General features: G+C 37.0%; 1 protein-coding gene across 3 annotated transcripts in view; it reads right to left on the reverse strand.

Moving 5' to 3' along the window:
- Positions 1-20,962, reverse strand: part of Prkd1 (protein kinase D1) — a 325,536-nt gene that overhangs the window by 149,350 nt on the left and 155,224 nt on the right. The window lies entirely within an intron of this gene.

Raw genomic sequence — 20,962 nt, forward strand, 5'->3', positions numbered from 1 at the left:
GCTAGCCTCTGTCACATACTGAGTTGCAGACCAGCCTGGGATGCATAGGGAGACCTTGTCTCAAAACTCAAAATTTGGAGAGTGGTCTGCCTTCTACTGTAATAAATGTCCACACTCCAATATTCTGAAGAAAAGTGAAAAGTATTATGAACCCATCTTTTTCTTATTCATAAAATTAGAGGCTTCATTCATGTGAGCTGTTTTGTATAAATTAAAAATAAATATATTCAGAACATTCTGGGATTTTAGGAGTCTATGTTGATGACAAGGCTTAAAACTACTTCTGCATGTCTCTTAGACTTTCCTAAAATAAACACAGCAGCTGAAATGATGTCACCGCTTCCACTGCGCTAATTAAAAGGGAAAAAGTAGTTCACTTTTTAAAAATGTCTTCAATAATTTCATCATAGCACTGGAGAACAAAGAGGAAAAAGAAATACCACTTTCCTCAGTCTTAAAAACAATGGACAAGTTGCAATTATTCTTAAAAAACAAATCTACTTTTTTGAAGAATAAAACACACTACATAAAATGCACATAAGCACATAGATCTAACAGTTTTAATGAGCATCAATATCCATGCAAACAAAGTCATAATCAAGCCGTGAAGCATGTGCACTGACCTTTTCCTCCAAATAATCTCACCATGGGTACAGAGTGCTTCTCTGTCCCCACAGACAAGTTTATATGGTGCCATCTCACATAAAGGAAATAGCACAGTATTCTCTAGGTACTTTTTACCTTATGACTTCCTTTGCTAGTTATAATATTACTGGGATGCATTCATACACACTGCATGGATATTGTTTATTCTAGCATAATTGTCCATTCACCCACAAAGGGACATCTGTTTTCCCCCCATAATTTATGGCTGTTACAAATAAAAAGTTTACAAACATTTATGTACAAGTGTTTTAGTGGGCATATGCTCTCATTTCTTGTGGGTAAACACCTAGGAGTAGTATTGCTGGTTCTCATGAAGAGTATGTGTGGGTGTATGTATCCATCTTTGTGCCAGAATAAGGTATAATAACTCCTCCTTCAAGTTTCTTCCCATGCAAGGTAATTTGGAAATTATATATTAAGTTATATTACTCATAATCCACATGAATTTAAATATCACCTCATAAATTTCTGCACATACACAAAAATTCTTTTATGATTTTTCAGTGATTCTACATAGACTTATTTGGGGAGAAATACATTATTCCATATAGGTTCTATTAGGAGCCAAATATGGCCCTATACATTAGGTCCATTTTAATTTATCTGGACAATATTTTGTAGTTTTCAGTATATATCTATATCTCTATATATGTGGTGTATATACTGAAATATATAGATAAATATATCTTAGGCATACTTAGTAAGTTTATCACTAGATGTTTAATACTTTATGTGACTATAAATAGTAACAGTATGACAAATATAATAAAATTCAAACTTCTTAGAGTATAATTGTAAAATCATTAAAATGTATGACATACACATGGTATAACATACATGTACATGCATATATATAACCACATGCTATATGTATGATACAGATAATAGATACTTGAGAGATAGATAGACAGGTAGATAGATGACAGATCAATAGATAGATGATAGATAAATGATAAATGATAGATAGACTGACTGACAATAAACAACAGCCAAGACCTAGAATAGTTCTACCACTCTAATACCTCCTCAAGCCTAGGGAAAGTGGTCAACCATTATATTGATAATCTATTCTCCCAGTCTTAGAAATTAAGACTCTGTAATTTGGCCTTAATAAGGAAGTCAAGGTAACGGGGGTCATGAAACACAAATTTTCAATTCAAACAAAAAGGGGACACACAGAAAGAAAGAAAGAAAGAAAGAAAGAAAGAAAGAAAGAAAGAAAGAAAGAAAGAAAGAAAGAAAAAGAAAGTCATGAATCTGGGAAAGGGACCAGAAGAGAAGACAGGGTACTAGTTATAGGATGGAAATAAGCAAGAGTAGGGGTAGGGAGTAATCAGAATGCATTATGGACATGTATAAAATTATGATGCTACTAAAGAAAAAACTTAATTTAAAAAATGAAAGCAAAAAGCTAATGACATACAATAAGCACTAAAAATAAGACACATGTCCTAGTTAGGTGTCTATCACAGTGATAACTTCGTGACCAAAAGCAACATGGGAAGCAAAGAATTTTCTTGGCTTGCAGGTTATATTCCATATTCAGACTGTTCAGGGCAAGAAGGGAAGCAGAGGCCACAGAAGAATGTTGTTTACTGACTTATTACCCATGACTTGCTTATCTGGTTTTTGTATAAAACAAAAGACTATCTTCCCAGGAAAGTGGGTCCTTGTATGAATCATTAATCAAGAAATGAGCTATGGACTTGCCTATAGGAAATCTGATGGAGACCTTTTCTCAATTGAGGTACCTCTTCCAAAATAACTTTAGAGCTTGTCAAGTTGACCATAAAACTACCCAGTACAATTGACCCCTTGTAAAATTGACACACTAACACACCACTATTCAACTATAACTTTTCCTTTCTTATTTGTCCCTAAGATGTCATGTTAATATAAAGATTACAATATAAAATACAACTTCCAAAGTCACACAGTCTTTAAAATTTCAAACACTTTAAACATTCAGTGCATTTAAAATATCCAAAGTTTCTTAATTGTGGATTCCTGTAAAATCAAATAAAGTTCCATACTTTCTTTTCTAAAAGGGAAGAGCCAGGACATAGGTACAACAAAATCAAAGTAAAACCAAAAATTCCAACGGTATAAATAGCTCAGTTTCTAGTATCTGGGACTCACAATCTTCGGGACTCCAAAATGCTTTTGGGCTACCCTTCTCTGGATTTTGCCTTTCACAGAACACATAGTCTGTCTCATAGTCTCAGGCCAGCTCCACTATACAGCTGCTGCTGTCCTACTCTCCCAGAATCTCCAGGATGCTGGTGTCTCCAGTGCAACTGAGGCTGCACCTTCACCAATGGCCTCTTACACTTGCTCTTTCTTCAAGGACCCCAGGCCTGCCACCCAGCCCCACATCCCAATTATGCTTCATGACCATTCATGCTCTTCTCAACCACAGCTGATTTATCTATATCAGCTAAGCCTTATCAACCATTCCATTGAAGCAAAGGTGTTACTTCAGCATTACTCCTCTTTCATCCCATAGCCTCAGCAGATTCTTAATTTAAAAAGAAGCACAGGAACAGCCCGATGGTGCCGTTGTTTCTCTGAAATACATAAGCCAGGCCTCCATTCTCTGCATCTCCTCAGCAGTCCCAATTTCCAAGCACTCATAACAGCTCATTAAGCTTTTAGCACTCAATCGGTTCCAGAACAACATAGTCAGGGCTGTCATACTAGCCCATGATACTGGTTCTAATTTCTGTCCTAATTAGATTTATATTCCTGTGATAAACATCATGACCAAAAGCAATCTAGGAAGGAAAGGTTTTATTTGGCTTACAGGTTTATAGTCCATCATTAGTGGAAGCCAAGGCAGGAATCCAGAGGCAGGAACTGAAGAAGTCAGGGAGGAATGCTTCTTACTAGCTTGCTAACTGGCCATGACTTGCACTGCATGCTAATAGAATCCAACATGCCCAGTGGTGAGCTGGACCCTCCCACATCCACCATTAATCCAGGAAATACCATACTGAATTGCCTACCAGCAATATGATGAAGACAGTTTCTCAACTGGAGTTCCTCTTCCTAGATAACACTAGCTTGTGTTCAGTTGAGGGGGAAAAAACCTAGTCAACAAAACAAATAAAAGGGGAAAAAAAGAAACAGAAAGGAAAAACTTGAGTCTGTTTTTTTTTTTCCCATTTAGGAAATTATTTTGAGACTTCTTGGTGTTGTGGTACTACTCTATTCTATTCCTGAAGCATTCACAGTACTGTATGTGTGGTACTGTAGATGGATCTGGAAAAATTTATAAGAACCTGATAAGCATGTCTGAGGTGACTGTTCCATTGCAATCCCTCAGCAATGAATAATGATTCTGGCTGTTATATACCTTAAAAAATATGTGGTCATCTCACATGCTGTCATTGTACACAGTCAAGTAAGAGTATATTGACATGTCTTGGTTTTAATTTGCATGAACAATGATCTCTTCATGTATTTATTGTCCATACATAATCTCATACTCATACACACACACAGAGACAGAGACAGAGACAGAGAAAGAGAAGAGAGATTGACAAATACCTTCATACATCTTTACATTTTTATCATTTTTTCAGTTTTAAACTTTTTTTTTATTTTATGGATAAAGTTTTTATTCTATATGTTCCACAGATATTTTTCTTAGACTTCGTGATTTATCTTACCATTTCCTCAAAATTGTTTTCTGCAGCTCTGCTGAATGAAGCATAGTCTAGTAAGCATACTCCTACCAAGTGGCTACAAGTACTTTGTGTAGCTGTAACCTAAAGAAACTGACATTTTCACCTATGGAGTAGTCTGCAGAATTCAGAGTTTTTGTGCCTTGTTCCTCTATCTACAGTGAGAACAAAAAGCACAGGAACAGACTGAAGTGTGAGTTTTGACATTCTCTAGAGAACTGTATGGTGTTGACACTGTTTATTGTTTAAATGATGGGAAGAATTCTGCAATGAAAGTTTCTGGGCCTAGATTCTCAATTTCTAAAAAGTGTTAAACTTCATTCAATTTTACTAACAGATGTAGTACTAATAGGATCCTGTTCCCCCCGTGAATTTGCTTCTTTGAAAGGGAACTACTCATTTCCTCTACATTGTCAGCCAAAGAACAAAGATGTTCACATTATTCTCTCAGTTTATACTTATGACTCTGGGTTAGTTAATCTGTTGACATGTGGAGTATGTACACATGAGCACATGTGCAAGCATGTGTACGTGGTACGTGTGTGTACATGTGTGTATAGGTGTGTGTGTGTGTGTGTGTGTGTGTGTGTGTGTGTCTGTCTGTCTGTCTGTCTGTCTGTGTGTATGTGTGATTTGTCTCCTCATATAAGTGTGCTGAAGATGAGGTCCTCTCCATGATGTCAAGGTGGTAGGGCATTTAAGAGATGGAGACTTTGATACTGAGGATCTGTCCCCAGAAGTGTTATCCCTATCAGTGAGTTAAGATCAAGCTCAGCCACTGCCTCTGGCTTCTTGTTGTGAAATGTAATCTCTTACTTTGATGTGTTCCCTCCACTGACACAAGGTGACACAGTCAAGTGGGGACATGACTTTTGGAGCCAGGGCCATGATATCTTAAGTTGAAGAGTCCATGGCTGAGTGAAATAAACCCCCCTTCTGTTTCAAGTTCTCAAGCTTCACTTATCGCATTATGGCCCCATGACCTGAAAGAAGAGTCTTCTATCGTTTCTGGGCCTGCTGGCTTATCAATCAATAGTACCTTCAGTTTTATTTTTCCCAGTTACCAGCTAACACTTTCCTGGACTTTCTCTGTAATATTCCTATAGCCATTCTCATAAATGTTATTGCTGTCTTTGCTATTTTCTTTATTTATCTTTATTTTGGTTTGTACTTTCCTTCCTAAGTTCTTACAATAGAAGCTTGTATAACCGGCTTGAACCCTGTGAGATTTCTTATGTAATAGGAGAATTTAATATAATCAGTTTCCTTCTAAGTATTCCTTTAACAGCAGAACATTCCAAAAGTTTTTATAAAGCCATTCTCACATTTTTCAATGCAAAGTACTTTTCTCTCATACCATATATAACATAAAACTTAAGCTACGTTAAAAATCCAAATCTATAAAATTATTAGAAAAAAAGACACAATGAGAAAGCTTTACAGTATCCATCTAAGCAATAATGTTTTAATATGTCTCCAAAGCACAGGAAATATGACCATAACAGACAATAAGATTGTGTCAAACTACAAGCTTCTTCCCTGCAAAGGAACAACAGACACAAAGAGCAATGTCCTATGGGAAAGCAGAATGTGTTTGCACATCATTCATCCTACAAGATGTCAAGATACAAAAAACTGAAACAACACAAGTAAAGCAAATCAACACCATGACTAGAAAAGGGCCAAAGGATCTGAAGTGATATAATATCAAAGATACACAGATAACTAGCATATATATAAAATACTCAACATTACTAATCATCAGAGAAATGATGGTTAAAACCATCATCAGATGTTACCTCAGATCAATTATCTTGATTATAAACGAGAGTCAAAAGAGAAAACAGAGCTGGGCAGTGGTGGCACACACCTTTAATCTTGGGAGGCAGAGGCAGGAGGATCTCTATGAGTTTGAGGCCAGCCTCGTCTCCAAAGCGAGTTCCAGGAAAGGCACAAAGCTACACAGAGAAACCCTGTCTTGAAAAACCAAAAAAAAAAAGAGAGAGAGAGAGAGAGAGAGAGAGAGACAGAGAGAGAGAGAGAGAAGAGAAAGAGAAAACAGAAGGTGAACAAAAAGTAGAGAAAAGATAGCCTGCATATCCAGAAGAATCGAGATCAAGAATTTATAGCAACATTTATAATTGCTTGGTCATTCATGTACAACGTATAATAGTCATGATAAAGAACTAAAGTATTTTTTAACAGATAAGTGGTTACAGAAGCTACAGAGTGGCATACAATTCAAACTTCTACTTAAAAAAAAGGAATTTTGTAACTTACAATAATATGAATGAGCCTGGAAGAAATTATGTTCAGTAGAATAAGCTGGACAGATAGAGCCACAAAAGGATTTCACTGGTACATGCAATCTATCAAAGGTGAACTCATGGCAGCAGAGAGAAAAATGGTGGTTAGCAACAGGGATTGAAGGTAAGGCAGGGATCAAACTGAGCTTGGCTGAAGACCACAAAATTCCAGTTACATCAGTGCAATAGTTGAAGACATCTATTGTATAGTTCAGTGACTAGAGTTAATAATATACTGTGTCCTCGTAAATGACAAAGTAGATACTGTTCTCACCACATACAATAAAAGTAAAGTATGAGAGGTGTTATTAGCAGAGTCCTTGGTCACATACCTACCACTTTGGTCCAAAGAAATCAGGTCCAGGCAGTTGTCCCACAGAACAAATCAAAACATAATGAAGAAAGCTGGGATAAGAATTTAACTCAGTATGATCATCCCAGCAAGCAACAAGAGATGAAAAATCTCTGCTCTGTCTTCAGGGATAAGGCCACTACATCTAAGGAAATGGAATGAGGACAGAGGATGAAGAGTTAGTGCTCATACTATGGTCTGGCTGGTCACTGCATCAGTTCTGGTCAAGGAAATTGATACTGTTCCAGGAGCAATGTACTATGCTGAGGGAATCACTGTTGTTCAGGGCCTCAATCAGGGAACAGCTCAGTTTACTTCACAGAATGCTTCTTTCACAGACTTGTGATCTTGGGATGGGGAAAACTAGGTTCCTTTGAAATGATTGCTTCTCCTCAGGGGGACAGTCTCAACATATATACATCTGCCAGTAAGAGACCATCCTTCCTAAAATGTGTTTAGTAATCTCTCACAACCTCTATAGAATATGTTGGAAATGAATTAGTCACTCTAATCTTGGTGTGTCAACACTGAGGTGGGGGGATTTCACTTTAGAGAGTGTTGCTTAATCAACTAACTGTCTATATGTAGATTGAAACAGATATTTGACCCACAGTTTAAGACATAAGAGACAGAAAATGAAGACAGAGATACAAAATTTATCCTGTTTTTAGTTACCCAAGTGAAGAGTCAGTGCTTTAAGTGAAAAATAGCTTCCTGGAGAAATGTATATTTATATGTTCAACTGAGCTATCCACAATGAATATAATACATTCATAAATAATTAAAAATAACCATGCCATACATGGTAAGAATACAAATTTTTATTTGTCAATTTTAATATTAAAATGCACTTTATATCTAATATACATTTTTAATTTATCATTAATTTAAAGATACTTCACAAGAGCCTTGTATGATTTCTAAACATTCAGAAACTTCCTAAGTCTTCATCTTCTTCATTCCTAGTTATATCTCTTAAGGTCCAAACCCTATAATAGATGACATTTAAAACTTTCTAAGGAGTTCGATAGCCCAGAATATAATTAATCTTTATAAATATTATTTGCTAAAAAATAAAGATAAAACCCACATGAGCATTCTGCTTCTGTTGAGTGGCAAATTCAATGAATACCAAATAGACTAGGGTTGTTTTTTTCCACACTTGTCATATACGTCATGATTTTCCATTGCTCCTATGAATTAATGAGAAAGGAGAATGAAATCTTATATGCTTGATATTTATTTTCTAGATTCCTTTTAAATTCTTTTTTTTTTAAATTTCCTGAGCTGAGGACTGAACCCAGGGCCTTGTGCTTGCTAGGCAAGCACTCTACCACTGAGCTAAATCCCCAACCCCTTAAATTCTTTTTTTTTAACTAACCATTTTGAAGCACTGCTGTGAGGCACACATACATGGAAAGCTGTTGGGAGTTTTAGGATAATTTAACCTTAACTATGCCTCTTTGTCTTTGGCAGGGTCTCTTGTGTGAGTGATCATTTTATACTTCTTATAATTAATATGTGCTCTCCATTCTTCTGTCATCCTTTAAATCTCTCATTCTATGTAATTTGAGTTCTGCACATGACATACATGCAAGTCTTCCTTGTTGGAAAAAAAAAATCCACTCTGGCAATTGCTATTATTTAATTGGATTGTTGTCATTTAAAATTAATTTATTCATAATTAAAGTGACTACTTACTTCCTGTTTTCCCCCTCCTGGCCCCATGTTCTCTTTGTTGCTTTTTATTTTAATTTTTTAACCAATGTGCTGGGCAGCCACATTGTCATGTACAATTATATGACCTCACCTCATATCCAACCTGAGTCACACACTGTAGGCTTAATGTCCACTCTTCATGTTATTTTGCCATTTTTTATAAATAAGTATATTAAAAATACCAATGCATAATTCTAATCTTTTTTCTTAAAATATTTGCCTTTAAAATAAAGAATAACTTTGTATTAAGTTATTGTTTAATGTTTATTAATCCTTATGATCCTATGAAAGATTTCAAATGATTTCATTTCTTACAACCTGATGAATATTGGAAGAATATATTAATTATAAAGCTTCATGTTATATTTTTAGCACTTTAAAATGTTTCATTGTCACATGTCTTGAATATTTTAACTGACTCATAAAAGCATATACATTTGTAGAAAACCATTCCTACCCATGAATATTTCATTGGTCAATTTTCTACTGCTATGATAAACCACCAGGACCAAGGCAACTTATAGAAGGAAGGGTTTATTTGGGCACAAGGTTCTAGAGGAATAAGGGTCCATAATCATTATAGTAGAGAAACATGGCAGCAGGTAGACATAGCAATAGGAACAGCTGAGGGCTCATATCTCCAACTTCAAACAAGAAGCAAGGAGAGTGAACTGGAATGGGTCATTGTAACATGAATTGCTAAACAGTCTTATTAATAAAAACCCAGAGCCAGATATTGGGGTATAAACTTGAGAGACCAGAGGAATAGGAAAAGCCACAGCCAACCTCACCCTATACATGCCTCAGTCTCCAAAGAGACTTACTTCCTGTATACCCATGCCTATATGCATTTCTGTTCTGCCATCTCATTTCCTTTCTCCACCCAGCTACATAATTTCCTGTCTGTACAGACCTCCAGACATCTAGGGTTAGTACTGGGATTAAAGATGTGTTTTACTATACCTGGTTCTGTTCCTCAGTGTGACCTTAAACACTTAAATCCTGGATGATCTCTGCCTCCTGAATGCTAGGATAAAAGGGATGTGCTACCATTACCTGACTTCTCTGTTTAATATAGTGGATGGCTTTTTCCTCTGATTCTCAGATAAGCTTTATTGGGATAGACAATATTTTGGGGAACACATGATATCATCACATTTCCCATTTTTTGTCTAAAATAAAAAATAAATAAAAGTACATTTGATTGTAAAGCCTGCTCAGTTAAACAGCCTTTTAAGGTATTTTGACTTCAAAATTTATGTTTAAGGATATGCTGTTTTGGAAAAAAGGTTCTGCTTTTGATTCCACAGAAGATGAGAATGTGTGGATTGCTTTCAGGATAATATACTTTGGTCAGCCAAGAACCCCTGAAAGGTCTCCATTGACACCATAGCCCAGATGATCCAACATCCATAATGGCTTCAAGGGAACTGGTTCAGACAATGCAGCCTCACAGACTACTTCAGTCAGGACTTGATCACAATCCTAAAATTTTCTTTATGTCCCCATAAGACTACCAGTGCCCACAATCAGCAGGAAGTAGCCTAGAAAACTACACCCACATTCCCCAAAACTGGATTATACATATTTGTCTTTATTTAGAGATTGGTTACAAATTGTTATTGGTCATAGTCAATATATTTCTAAAGAAAAATTGGGGATAGGATATAGACATGACAGGATGAAAGGGTAGATTATTGAATCTACTTTTAAAGAGCAACAATTTGTTTATAATAATTTACAATGCTATAGATTTTAGTTTATTATAAATTTAAAGTTAATTTTGTTATACTGTATATATATTCCTATTCTCAATTAAGGTATGAAGTTTATGTAATTCATTTAAATTATAATGGATAATTAAGTAATACAGATTAATATTTAGTTTTCTATGATAGTCAAACTTATGTTAGTTAAGTTTTCTAGGTATACATATGTCAATTATGTAGGTCATCATCAAACACTTCAAAGACCTACAGAATATGACATTTAAAATGTTTTAAAATCTTAGTCTTTCTGGACAGTGAGACATGTCTGCTCCTGGCAACACCGATTTACTTCCAAGCGAAAGATGGGCATTGAAGACACTCTATATGGAGTATACCTTCTTTTTGGTAAAAATAGTCATTTGGTCAAGAAACTGTTCTTGCCTGGACTGCTGATAATATGTTATATGAACTGGACTAGGAAGATGACCACTGAACTTTGCAAGGCAAAATGGTTCTTCAGGATCTTTACAGAGTAGACTGTCAAATATTCTACAGGTCACAGGGAGAAACAACTAAAAAACTGTAGGTCTGTTGGCTGAAGATGTGTACCCCAATGTTTAGAGGAACTTTGGATGACTGTCCAGGTAGGCAGGTGTCTCTGTCATTTCCAGAATTTTGAAAGTTGCTTATAATGCATTTCCTGTTTACTTAAGTAATATTATATCCTTCTGGGGTCTTTGATGTAGTTGAAGACTGGATAGTTATAGTTTTCCTTAGTCATGCTAAAATATAAATTAGATAGGAATCTTTAATCTTGCCAAATACAAACAGACTAGATATTATAACTATAATTTCTGCTTGATAACTTTAATTATATGAAATTTTACTATGTTTAAGTTTTTTTTGGTTTTTTTTGTTTTGTTTTTGTTTGTTTGTTTGGGTTTTTTTTTGTTTTGGTTTGGTTTTTTTGTTTTTGTTTTTTTTTGTTTTTGTTTTTTTGGGTTTTTTTTGTTTTGTTTTGTTTTGTTTGTTTTTTGTTTTTTGAGACAGGGCTTCTCTGTATAGCTCTGCACCTTTCCTGGAAATCACTTAGTAGTCCAGGCTGGCCTTGAACTCACAGAGATCCACCTGGCTCTGCATCCCAAGTGCTAGGATTAAAGGCGTGCGCTACCACCTCCCAGATTTACTATGTTAAAGTTAAAACCTTCCTTTTTGATTAGACAGAAAAGGGAAAGTGCTGTGGGATGTCTTTCTGTACGCTGTGAATATATGTTGCTCTGATTGATTGATAAAGCCATATGGCCTACGGCAGAGCAGGACGGAGCCAGGTGGGAAAATCCAAGGAGATAATGAAAGGTGAAAGGAGAGGCAGGAAAGACAACATCATGCCATCCAGGGAGCAGCATGTAATGGCATACAGGAAAAGCCATGGACCACATGCCAATATAGACATTAATAGAAATTGGCTGAGTTTAGTTATAAGAGCTGTAAGGCCATGGCCATACAGTTCAAAATTAATATAAGCCTCTGTATATTTGTTTGGTTCTGAGTGGCTGTGGGACCAGGTAGGACACAGGAAAATATCCAGCTAAAGCTCATGGCTTTTGAAACTTCATAGCCCAACCCCAGTGACACACTTTCTCCAATAAAGCGATACCTTCTAAACTTCCCAAATAGCAAACCAGCTGGGGAGTAAACATTTAATTACTCAAGACAATAAGGGACATTTCACTCAAACTACCACATACATTATGTATTTAGGGGAAGCATGGTTATCTCCTCAAACATGCACCATTTCTTTTTTAGATACAAAACTTATTATGTATGCTTCACTTACTGTGGGATTTCTCTTATCTAACTATGACTTAGCGCTCATTCAATAATGCTTGGCCATTTCTCTCTCCCGTAACTTTCCGCAGATTCTGGTTAACAATCATCAAGCTCTCAGTTTCTATGAGGTTAATACTTTCAAATTCAACATACAAATGAGCTCTTGTAGTTTTTATATGCTGGGTTTATTTCACCTCACACAGTGGTCTCTGGATATATATATCTGCAAATGGCAGGATTTCACCTTTTTAGGGCTACTACTCTAGTTTGGAAATACCCTTTTTTTTCCTATTCAGTCCTCTGTTGATAGGAATGTACATAGTTTCCATTTCTTGGCTACTATAAAGTGTTCACTGTAGTTCTGATCTTCACTTTTCTGATAATTAGAGACGCTGAGTGCTTTCTTAATGCCCCTGTTGGACATCTACATGGCTTTTCAAAAAATGTATATGTCTATTGATCATTTTTATCAGCCACTTTTTTTTTCTTTTTGGCTTTTGAGTTGCATGAATTCTTTATATATTTTGGATATTAATTGTTGTCAACTGTATAGTTAGCAGACATCTCTCTGTTCTGTTGTAATATCTCTTCTTGCAGTTGACTATTTCACTTGCTTCACAGCACCTTTTGACTTGAGAAGATATAATCTATTCATATTTCCTTTGGCTTGCTGTTCTTTCAAGTCATATCTGACATGGCCTTGCCTGGTCCAATGCCCTGAAATGGTGCTTTGCTTTTGTTCTGTAGTTCCATAGATTCAGGCCTGGCATTTTGGTATTCAGTCCATCTTGACCTGTGTTGTAAGGACTAAGAGACTCAGTTCTAGTTCCATGCCATAAAAAATAGATATGCAGATTTGACCTAATGTCCAATCCTTTAGCATATTTCTGGAGCTCTTGATTTGTATAGGCTTCCAATCATCTCTACTTTTTGTCCCTTGCTGTGGGATATTCTGTATGTCAAATGGGTTGCTCTGATTGGTTAGTAAATAAAACACTGATTGGCCAGTACAGTATAAGTCTCTGTGTATTTACTTGGTTGGGTCTGAGCGGCTGCAGGACTGGTGGTGAGAGAGATTTGTCCTGACTGTGGGCCAGGGAGGAAAACTCTATCAACATCCCCTCCCTGCAGAAGACAACTATTCTCTCTGTATTCTTTCTTTCTCCCTTGTACTCAGACATATAGTACATATAAAATTTTATAATAAAATTTTAAGAAAATACAGGCCATTAATTAATTGTGCATATCCTATTACCACATGGCTCATAATTATAGATGACTGATTTTGACTCATGAAAGTAGAGAAGAAAAACTTCAACGCAGTCAGTACTTGGGCTAAGGTAAGAAAATGCTAAAAAGCCAAAGGGTTGTAAAAAAAAAAAAAAAACACAATGAATGAATTATATTGTACAAGGTTCTAATGGTTAGTTTTAATTTGTAATTTGACATCATCTATAATAATCTGGGAATAGAGTCTCACTGAGAGATTGTCTAGATCTGGTTGACCTTGGGCATGTCTATGGAAGACAGTCTTAATTGCTTTGAGATAGGAAGACTCACCTATTGTGGGCAGCACCATTTCCTGGCTTTGGCTCCTCAAATGTATAAGATTAGAAAAAAAAAAAATCAGGCTGAGCAGAATCATGCATGCATTCATTTTTTTTTCTCTCTCTACTGTTGACTAAGGATATTGGCTAGCTGCCTGAAGTTCCACCCTTGATGCCCCCTGGCCCCTCAGTGATGGACAATGACTAGGAAGTGCAAGTTGACTAAACCCTTTATTCTTTAAAGTATGCTTGTTTGGTTGGAAGAGTCAACTGAAAGAAGCTTAAGGAACTCAGCATGTTTCATGCCTTCTTCAACAGAGTAGTATGTTCCTGTTCATTCTGGTGCATTGTTGGCATTTAAAGACTTCATTCTGTGCTGTGCCTCTTTGTCAATATGCGGACACAGTGTAGTATGTGAAGGACTCACAGGGTTCGAATGCCTCACAGCCCAACTATTGCCTTTCTTAAGGAGACTTTAAGTTTTTTTGATATAGAAAACTAGTAATAATATGCCACAAATATTAAATGTGTTCTTAAAATACTGAAAGTGGAAGGTGTCAAGAATATTCATGTTTTTACTAAGAGAATTCTATGCTGTGTCTGCCGGACTGAAGGGTGGTTCCCTCCTGCCACAGCTCCTATAGCATCATAGCATTTTTTCTTTTTTTTTTTTTTTTTTTTTGCTTCCAGCCCACTGAACATGTTATAGAGCTTAGAGCAGCACCCCACTGGACATGGACGCCTAGCCTCTCAGGACAGGTGACAAATCTGAAAGTTGTTTTTTTTTTTTAATTTTCAGTTTTTTATAAAGAGGAAAAAAATATGCATAATCCTTTTTGACTATAAAAGGCTTTTCTTTTATGTGACATAATGTTCTGCTTGAATAGAGTCTATATACAATAAGACTTTCAAAGGCATATTTAAAAATGATGTCTGGGAGGTGAAGAGTGGGATATAACAATGCTGACAACTTGAAGGAGAACATATTGGGGGAAAACACTCCTGGAACAACATTCCCTAATTTGGTCATAATCATCTGTTTTTATGCGAAGGTGTGTGAGCTTTGAAATGTGAAAACCCTCATTAAACTAAACATGCTTTGAAAGGGCTTAGAGGCTTGTAGACTCGGCTGGAACTCATTACACAATCAGCCCAATGTTTCTCCAGGCTCTGTGGTTGTAAGCACAAACATCCTAGACAAGTGACTCCCAGCTCTCTCCAAGTTTGCCTCTAACAAAACTGGCCACTGTGAAAGTATGGCCAACAAGCCCAGCACTGGTCCTAAGCTCTTTAATCCTGCCCTTTGCTGGAAACCCCTCCACCACCGCATGTATCATTTGGCATTTGTGACCACAGAGCACAATTTACTGTTACATTTCACTATAAATTCATGGCTGGCCAGACAATGTGCTCCAGAGTAGAATAAATACATGTTTTAATGAGTTGCTGAAATGCGACCTGGCCAACGGGAAATCTGAGGAACAAAGGGTGCTTTTTTTACAGAGGAGGCCAATCACAGAGGCAAGGAACAGGCAATTCTTGAAACAGTAATCCACCACTTAGTCAAGTAGGAGAGAGAAAGATGGCCCAATTAGGAAATAAATGCCTTGCCAGTTTACTTTTGATAAAGGTGAGACTCTAATTAAGTCCTGGAATTAAAATGTGCTCAACCATGTGGTATCAGGTGAATTCTGCAGCTTTCTCACTAACGGGGATTCTTGCATCACTTCCCAATGTTTCCTGCTCACATTAGCAGTGTATGAATGGTCATTCTCAGTTATCAGAACTTTAAAAGGAGCTACCACTTAACACCTTAGTCAGAATAGTGTCCATGATTTTTCGGGGGCAGAAAGATTCAATAACAGAGCAACCGGCTACTTAAGAGAGAGTACTGGGGCCCTTCAACTAGTCTGGTATAGTTCTATCAGATGGTTCTAGAAGTCAGCCATAAAGAGTCAGAAAGGAGGCATTCTGAAGCAGCTGATCATAAGGTCAATTGGACCAACCAAGAAAGCCGAGGCAGCCATTATAATTCTAGGTATATTAATAGAGAAACAGCAAATGGTTTCTAAAATGTTTGAAAGGGAGTGACTGTGCTCTTCTTATGTGATTTGTATCCTTACAAGAAGCATGTGGAAAGAATCCCACACCATGACCAGTGTCTGAATAATCACAGGAAACAGAAACTAGACAAACTTCAAAACATTTCTCCCTCCTCCCTCTACCTCTGTGACACCTCTCCCCTACCATCTCACCCAAGATGAATCCACCTTAAGAGGATTCTGCTTTGCCTTATGGCAAACTGAACCATAGATCCTTGGTAGAATTACTCATCTCTCTGTCCAAAGTACAGATTCAGGATGATAACTATATTTCCACAAAATAGTTCTAAAACTTTTGAAATTTACAAATAAATGATACACATCATGGTTGATGTGAGAAGATTCATGATCACAGCCGGGCAAATAGTTCAGTGTGTAAATTTCTTGCCACACAAACATGAGGAGCTGAGTCATAATTCCCAGAACCTAAACGGAACCTTGGGAATGGTGGTACATGCTCATAATCCCAAGCGTCGGTGTGAGTGGGGACAGAAGGGTCTTTACGCCAGCCATTTTAGACTAATTGGTAAGATCTGGGTTCAGTAAGACACTATCTCAAAAATCAACACAGATGGCATCTGACGAGCAACCAAGGCTGCCTACATGTGAATGTACACCGTACACACACACACACACACACATACACACACACACACACACACACACACAAAATGAAGATCTGCTACACATTTACCATGTTATGACAAACATCAGACATGTTCACTATGGAGCCACAAAGACTTGCATTGTCAATTTCACTTTGCCCTTTTCTAGGCCACTGCACTGGGTTTCACATGCAGAGCATGCTGGCAACCATTCACACCCTGGCCTCTCACCCTCTACAGTTTCTTCTCTTACACCAGCACCTGCATCCCTATGACTGCTCTGCAAAACCAATGGGCCCTTTGTTCAGGGGTGGCTAACACCAGATGTATATCAACTCTAGCAATCTTCAAGGTTCAAATTAGAGAGAGAGCTCACTGGAGATACTCCTCTCACCACTGTTTGGTAAAAATTAAACTGAAACATCCTTTCCAGTAAAAACAGGACTCTAATTTATCCCACACTTGCTTCCCTACAGTTAGGCCTAGAATCTATCCATGGTCTCACTTCCTGCCAGGATTTATTTTTCCATTTTACTTTTTATTGAATTCAGATATCATTTTAAATCATTTTCATTAATAATGTTAAATTTTGGGTTTTTTTTTAATTTAGAAGAAAGGTTTATTATATTTTAAGTCAGGGGTGCAGAACTACTGTAGGGGAGGGCATGCAGAGCTCCTGTGGGAGGTGAGGCAGAGCTCCTGTATACCTGGTGGCAGCCCAGAAAATGGTATCATTGAGTTAGTTGGTAGTTGAGTGAAGCATTGGATAAGTTTGGATTTTTACATTAAATTTGTATTATAGTAATAAGCACATCAACAAAGATGGGAAAAAATAAAAAAGGAATATCTTCCAAGAAAGATAGATCATCTAGTTCATTAGAGAGTAAAGTGTAGATTAGATTTGAAATGATAGGCTGGCTACCAGATTCTAAAATCAGTTATAGTTAGACACACAAAAAAGCTTAATTTGGTTATTTTCAAGAATGAAACAACTATAAATTCCTCCTTAAGCAGACATAAATATTGACATTTTGTGTCAAATGTTGTTCTAGGAGTCTAATAAACTGTGTCCCTGTCTAAAAGCAGTGGATGGTAGATGTGACTCACTGGGATGCTTAATTTGTGGCTGAATATTCTTCTATTTTAATTTCAGTAATGTCATCTAGTAAAAATACAAAAGTAGTAAGAAAAGACTTAATAAAATCATTGCTCCCAAATGTAGCAAGTTCTGGAGATATACATCATAGAAGTAGTTTAAATCATTGTTTTGTTGTATATAACTTTTAAGATTTAAAACAAATGTTCATATCAAGCAATTACAGGTGCTAATAATTAATGAGAGCTTCACAACTGTGGTGTAAAAACACATCTGCATTATGTCTTGATAGACATCGAGTGTCTGAGAGCTATTAAGTCTCAGTAGATGCTCTAAGATTACTCACACAACAGTAATTAGGAATACGGATGTGCAACATGGAAATGAAAACAGATGTATATCATTCTATTTGCCTTCCTCTGAAGAAAGCCGCCACTATCACATGCTGTGGTGTTTTCATATTTCAGACAGCTTCATTGGTTTCTAAATGCAAACAATGGCAATACTACTGGGCAGAAGGCAAGGTTCAACAGCAAATCAAAAGGCCTACCCCAATGTTAAGAACTTTAGAGAAAATAATAAAACCTCCAGTGATTATTTGCTTTGCATTCCCATTTTAGAGATGAGTGGGGTGATGCCCAGAAAATAACACTGGGCAGTCAAAGTATGAAATGAGACTAATAGCCCATTTGCATCAGTTCTGCTTCTCTTAAAGAGGAGACCCTGACAGAACTCTCCAATGTTCAAACCTGAAATCCATGAAGACTTTTCTTGACCAAAAAAACCATGTTTACAGGTTGTGAAGACTGAATAAAGCCTAGATAAGTTACTTAATAGATGTGTAGCAACTGCCACCTGGTAATTTATAATTCTTACTAACAGGTTTTTACAATGTTGGTGGCAGTGAGGTCACTGGCTGAATGCCAGGTGACTACGGGATGCACAGGTAACAGCAAAAGGAAAGAGAGCTTGGGGTCATTAAAACAAAACAACAACAACCAAAAAAAAAAAAAGTGTGCTTTTGTCTTGGGGTTCACTCTGGGCAGCTCTCATCTCCACAGCCAGTTTCTCTAGGTCTTCTGTGTTCCTGATGACAATACAGACATTGGTATGTCTATCGGGATATTCTCTATTTCCATAATAGAAATGGGCTATATTTAAAGCAGATAAGTGAATCCTTCAATTAGCACCAAGACTTTCACTGAAAAATATGGAGATGAAAGGTTGTTGCTGGATATTTTGATCACACTTTGAAATTCTTGAGACTGCCCATAGCCCCAGGAGGTGGAGTGGGTAGTTTTTAGATGGTCAATGGGTTATGTATGTCTATCATTTGTTTAGGGGGGGTTGGTTGCAAATTGTGATTGGTCATAATCAGGGAAGAAACTAATCAGAGGATAGTAGATTCAGGAATCTCCTGAAAAGAAAAGGGCAGATATAGGAATGATAGGGTAAAGGAGTAGATTATTGAATATTTTTAAAATAAACATCAACTACTAGTCTTAAATACTTTACATTGGTATGGGTTTTTGTATATTGATACAAATTTAAGGTTATTTTGTTTTACTGTTTAAATGTTTCCATTCTTGTTTATTTCTGTATATTGATACAAATTTACGATTATTTTTAACATACTATATGTATACATACATACAAATATATGTATATATGTTTCTACTCTTGTTTAAGGTATCTTACCTATGCAGCTCATTTTAAAATGTAATGTAAAATTCTAGTTCTTAGAAGATATTATTCCAAACTGTTTAAGATAATTAAAAAATGTAGGGTAGTAGTTAGTCACCTATAACAATCAAATTTGTGGCCACGTTAGGTATAATTTCAAGGTCAAATAGAAATATACTTTAAATAGATGGATGGTCTTTAAATACTTTAAAGATTTACAGAATATAGTATTTAAGATGCTTTAATAACATAATGCTTTTCATGACTGTGAGACAGATCTGCTTCTAGAAGCATGAATTTATTTCAGAGAAGATGATGGGCATCAAAGAACCTCCATATGGAGTTTGCTTTCTATGTGGCAAAGTTAGACACTGGTCAAGAAACTGATCTTGCTTCAACTGCTGACAGTATGCTGTCCAAATTGGACAAGTAGGAAACAAAAGGAAATGACTGCCAAACTTTGCCAAGACAAGGTAGTGCATAGTCCTTCAAAATTCCCACTTCACAGAAAAGTCTATCAGATATTCTAGGTCTGTAGGCCAAAGATAAATGCTCAACATTGCAGAGGAACCTTGGGTCCAGGCAATGGGATGTCTTAGTCATTTCTATAGTATTGGAAGTTGTTTGCTCTGTAGTCCTACTTACTCAGATAATATTATATCTTCCTTTAATCTCTGACAGGCTTGAAGAGTAGATCATAACAGTTACAGTTTTCCTTGTTACCAAATTCAAAAATGAAACTCACAAAAGAGGTGTAAAGTATATAAGTTTGAGAGACATAAATGCCTAATTGTTTATCTAAGAAAATATTTTGAGGTCTAAAAAAACAGTTTGGGGTTGGTAATACAAGTTAACATAGAAAGTGAATTAGGCTGGGGACACGGAGATCTTGATGGGAAGACAGGCAGAGATGATACCAGTGGAAGCCCATGAACTGTAGACTAGCGGCTGTGGAGCCCCCATGGGACTGAACTAGGTCCCCTGGATATGGAAGATGGTTGTTTGGCTTGAACTGTTTGGGGAGCACCCAGGCAGGAGTGTTGGTATCCATCCCTGGTGCATGAGCAGGCTTCTGGGAATCCGGTGCCTGTGGTGTGACCCCTTGCTCAGCCTTGGAGCAGTGGTGTAGCTTGAGACCTTCTCTCCAGCCCCCACCAAGCCTGGTTATTCCAACAGAACACCCAGACGTTTATATTGTTTAAACTGCTTGGCCATTAGTTCAGGCCTACTATTGTCTAGCTCTTACTCTTATATTCAGCCCATTTCTATTAATCTATACTTTGCCATGTAGCTTGTAGCTTACTGGTACCTTACACCTTCCTTGTCCTGGCGGCTGCTGCTGTGTTCCCTCCTGCCTTCCTGTTCTCTCTATTCTCCTCTCTCTTAGCCCCACCTATACTTTTTGCCTGGCTTCTGACCAATCAGTGTTTTATTTACCAATGAATCATCCACAGCATAGTGGGAAGGGGCTTGGACTTGTCTAGGCTCAGTGTGCTGGGCTCTGATGACTCCCCATAGGAGACCTTGATTTGGGGAATGTGGGGATGGGGGGGATGTGGGGATGGGAGGATGTGGGGTGGCTTGGGAGAAAGGGCAGGGGAGTTGGAGGACAGAAGAGATGGGATCTGTGGGTGGTATAAAGAGTGAGTAGAAAATTTCTT

The sequence above is a fragment of the Onychomys torridus genome, chromosome 14 (genome assembly GCF_903995425.1).
Source record: "Onychomys torridus chromosome 14, mOncTor1.1, whole genome shotgun sequence".
In the NCBI taxonomy this organism is placed as follows: Eukaryota; Metazoa; Chordata; class Mammalia; order Rodentia; family Cricetidae; genus Onychomys; species Onychomys torridus.